Raw genomic sequence first — 5,310 nt, forward strand, 5'->3', positions numbered from 1 at the left:
TTGTCACACGGGTAAATTGTGACTATGGTTTTTTTTTTATGGCCTTAGTGTACGGCATGTTTTAGTTAGCGTATTTATGATTTTAGTGTGGAGTGTTGCACGAATTATCAATTTTATTGCATGTTGCATGTTTTTATTGTGAGATGTGTTGCTGTGCTTTTATTGTTGAAACCCTTTACTCGGTGATGACTTCCCCTCCACTGTTAATTACCCGCACCTGTGAGGTGTGATTGGGCGGACTCAATAGGACAGCGGAACTGGCAGAAAGAGGGGCGAAGAAGCAGGAACAGAGGGAGAAGGGGAGAACAGCGGCAGCAGACCGACACGCGACGCCATTAATCGCCACCGACAGAAGCCACGGCAACCTGACGAGTGATAAGACGAGGGCCTGATGGTGAATAGCGGTGAATAGTACCGTGTGAGTAGCGGTTCCTGGCTGCAAGAGTGATTCACTTGACTCTGCGTCCGTGTGTTTAAACGTGCAGTGACTGCTGCCTTACCTCCCCACAGCCGCTGAAGCAGTGAGGGGGAGCAGCCGTAGCCGGAGGGGTGCGACGCCGGTAGCTGCCAGTAGACGGAGAAGCGGAGTGACTACAGGAGGGATCCACGCTTCTCTACGGACAGCCGGAGCCGCTCCTGCCGGCGTCCGGCACTTGTGCTGTGCTGTGCCCCCCCCCCACAGATACGACTCTCGAACTGATTTATTGGACTCTCATCCCCTTAGTTTTAGCTAGTCCCTATTTTAGCTAATTTCGTTAGCCCTTAGTTTTACCCTTTTTATTGACTTTACCCTGTGATTTTACTCCCGATCTTATTCGCTGAATAAATATCAGTATAGATGCTCCTTCAGTTTCTGTCTGCTTCTTGGTTTTAGCAACTGCTCTCACCTGGTTTTAAATTCGGATGCTGAGTAGTTGGGGCTTGGGCTGGAAGCTGGGGGCCTGGGACTGTGGCTTGGGTTGGAAGCTAGGAACCTGGGGCGGAGTTTCTCTGTGGTGACGGGAGCCAAGATGTTCTCGACTTCTGTCGCCACCACGGAACCCCGTAAAATTTTTTTCCCGGGGTTCCGTGTCCCGAGTTCCCTTGAAAGGGGACTCGTCAGGGTCCTCCAGGCCCGAGTCAGACAGCGGGTCATCCATCTTGGGGACCTGATGTTCGACGGGTGCGCTGGCTGGAAGGATCGAGGCTGAGGCTCGGGCTGGAAGTTCTGGGGTTGAGGCTGCTCGGGGAACCGGCGTCTCCGTTCTTCCCAGGGGCTCCCTCCCCGAAAGGCGGATAACCCGAGAGACAGGGAAGCTAGCCGGGTTCCCCAAAAAGGAGACGGCTCAGGGTCCTCCAGATACGAGTCAGATATGGGATCAGCCAGCGTGCAAAGAGGCCTGACGATCGACTGGTGTGCTGGCTGAGAGGATTGAGGCAACCTAAATTTTTTTTTTTTTTTTTTTTTTAAAGCCATGAAACTGGCGTATGCTGCTGGGTCCATATCGGTTCGTTCTATCACGGTGCGGGTAAGGCTGGATCAAAACACACGGATGAAGTGCAAAAATGTTTATAAACGGAAGAACTTACAAAACTGGTGAACCACAGGGGATCACAGGAACTAGAAGACAAGGACCTAACGGGTAGGCCTAACGCTTGGGAAAGATAACAGCCGACATGAACAGGCAACACGACAGGCAACAGACCGAGGACAAACTAGACATGAACACACGAACCGACACAGACAAAGGGGAGCACAGAGACTATATAGACACAAGGGAGGCAAGGGTGATTAAACACAGGTGAAACGCATTAGGGCGGGGCAGACAATCACCAAACAGAGAAACAGGACCAAGATAGGAAGTAAAACCATTGAGACACACAAGGAAATCAACTACTACCATAAACACAAACAAAAAGTGTCTGCCATGACAAACCATGACAACATCTTATTTGTTTCATCTGTACAAAGAACATTTGTGGTTTTACAGGAAATAACATGTTGGAACTGCTTCTTATAGAAACACCTTTATGGAACTACTTTATTGCCTAAAGTATTGCCTAAAGTAAGAGAAACACATTGAAAAACATATTAAAACTGTTTTTGTTTCTTTTTCTAAATGAATAATATATTTCTGATCCCGAATCTGGTGCTACACAAAACCAACAAAATGTCCTTATTATGTTCATATTAGTTAATATATTGTGATCTCCCAGTTGAGGTGGTGCACATTGCTCCTCTCTTGGGCAGATCTCTCTTTTAGATTTTAGAAATTTTAGATTTTAACTTTAAATTTTTACCTGGTTAAATAAAGGATATAATAAAAAAATGAATATACTATCTGTAACCAACTGACAACTAGTTTACCTGCAGGGTTATTGTTTATTTTAAGATTAAATTGAAAATTATTTTAGACCTGTCTTTTCTTTGATGTGAAACATATTCAAGAACAGAGGCACAATTTCATGATTTCATGATGATTTCTTCCTCCGAACCCTATGGGAGCTTCAGAGCTTTGTTTGTTGCGTAAAATGTTATTTCTATTATGGATAGGACCATTGACCATTGTCCCCTGTGCAGTATCCCTTCTGTTCCCATGACTGACCTCTTCTGTTTTATTCTTGTTATGGGAACACACAAGCTCTGAGAGGGACACCAGTGGCTCTTTCATACAGGAAATAATGAAATTATACCAAATCCTTTTAAATCCAAAACCTTTGTGGATTTCCTCTGTTCTAGGTTTATTGCTTGCTCTGGCGATGCTAGCAACCCAGTGACACTGCTAATGCTCCTCACTTATCATAAAACTTAACTGTTGGATTGATTAAAAAGAAAAAGATTTATATATTAAAAAAAAAGACAACTTTGGTATTGTAGGTCATATCAGTTGATGTGACATGTTTAAACTAAACAGTTTTATTTAATAAAAATGTGATCTTTGTTAGCTGGGATTGTGTTTATTGCTGTGCTGTTCCAGAATGTTACATATTATTTGTAAACTTTAGCTACAGTAGATGTTGCTCTATAACAGACATTCCCATTTTTAGCATTTACCATAATCACGTAATTGTCGCTTGTGGTCGCTGTGGCTACTTTTCAACGAAAGCTACATAGTCTTGCTTTAAAGCATATTTATATTAATGTGTATTGAGCCCACCTTGTTCTACTTCATCCAACAGTGAATCAGTATTTTACATAAACTGCCATCAGCAGGCGTGAAGAGGAGGTAGTGTATATAACATATTCACACCACCACACCACACTTGATCTGCAGTTGTAGATTAAACGTTTTTTCAAGGGCACTTTGGTAGATGGTGGAAAAGCAATAACATTTTATTTTATATGCAAAATTTTAGACTTTCTTTTTGATTAAAGTTTTCCTAGAAAAGATTTATGGATAAATAACATTTTATAGACCTTAAGATCTTTAACTGACTGCTTCAAATTCTTATCCCTGGTCAGATCAGCTGATTCCTCTCAGAGAGATCTCCATTGCAAAAGGAAAATCCTTCTCTTTTTTTTTTTTTTTGCACTCATCGCCTGTGGATTTCTTTAAGAATTCATATTTTGTCCCCATCTTGCTTTCATTTTACATGCTCCCAGTGCAATCTGTAAACACAATATCTTCTTTCGATGATACAATAACAGATATGACTGGAACCAAGTCAGCTGCCAAGAATTATCTCCGTGATATACACTGCTCAGTGTGGCAAGTCTGACAAAGCGTGCTGCAGCTAAACTAAATAAATCAGGTTTGAGTTATTTTAGAATGAAATGTGCTCAATGTGAAGCCAGATGACAGAGGTTTTGTTATACAACAAAATCTGTTGGTCTTTTGATGTGCAGTACAATTCTGTGTTCTTAGTTATATAAGAAATGCAAGCAAATGTAATGAGCCTAATCAATATAATGAAATCAACCCATGCCCATGTTTATATCTTTTATGATTTAAAGAAATACAAATATTAAATATAGCAATACACATAACGTTGACAACAGCAACTAACATGGTAATTTGCTTAGACAAAATAGGACGCAAAGAAGAAAATCTATAACCAATACAAATTCATTTTTATTTGACCCCATGACAAAACAAAAACAGTCCTACTGCATCATATAATAGGCATGGGCTGATCGAATACATTGCCGGGAGCATTACCAGTTCCTCCCACAACTAGCTTATATAAACATGTACTTTAATATAAATCCAATAATAGAAATATATTGCATTAAGGTTTATCTCAAAATGAATCAATAAATAAATAAAAGTAAAAAGCTATCAAAAGTAAATATAACATAACCTGATTGTTTTTGTCAGTAAAAGTAGTTATACCTTGAAAGACCTTTCTTCAGCATTCTTCCAGAATTTAAAAACAATGCGTAACATTTTCAATTCAAGCGGTTTCAGTTTTATTTGGAGATTCATCACATCTCAGGCTTACAGTTGCAGTTTTTGGTATTCGCTCCCCAAGGCCATGCTCCACACACTGTAAAACCTTTCCCCATATCGGTTGTATAATAGGACATTCCCACATTTCGTGGCAGAAAGTACAGCCCCATCTGGTATAATTTAATGGGTCGACTTCAAGCAAAGGATACCTTTCCCTTTCCTCTTTACTTGAATTGATCTTATTGTTTTATAAATACTCAACCACATTTCAATATCTATCATAATTCATATTATTTTGTCATAGACCTATTATATAGTTCTAAATATGAGCTTTTCTGCTCCTGAGTAGATCTAAATGTCAAAAGGAAGGCTTTCCCCACACATACTAAAGTATAACTTTAGTTGTCTAAATTGCACTCAGAACAAGGCAGTTTGCACCTTAACAAATTCAATTCACATTCTCTCTCTTTTTTGTGAATCCCCGGCTGACTGTGGTACATTCTACTGTAATTTATCCTCTCTGACTACTGTATGATGTGATCCTACAGAGGCCATATGTCAACACAGCTCTAAATGGATCACTTTCTATTGAGAACCTGAGTCTGACGCACTTTGCTAGAATGGATATTCTAATAAGAGCTCCCGTATCAGCACACAAAATTTGAAGTGTTTTGTTACATGACCAAGCACATGTTAAATTGGTCCTATTAAATACTGCTCATTGCCAGGGGAAACAAATAGTCTTATGCACACTTATACGTGTAAAGTTGCAACATTTGACTTTATCAAGGAAAAGATAGTCAATATCATTTTGGGTCAGCAATCTAAACTGAAATTCTCTTTTTTCTTCTTTCCATTCAAGTATATGGACAAGTGCTGTACAACAATCCCTTATTCAATCTCCCTCCATCTCACTTTGAAGAGGCACAGCCTTGAAATG

The sequence above is a fragment of the Seriola aureovittata genome, chromosome 2 (genome assembly GCF_021018895.1).
Source record: "Seriola aureovittata isolate HTS-2021-v1 ecotype China chromosome 2, ASM2101889v1, whole genome shotgun sequence".
Lineage (NCBI taxonomy): Eukaryota > Metazoa > Chordata > Actinopteri > Carangiformes > Carangidae > Seriola > Seriola aureovittata.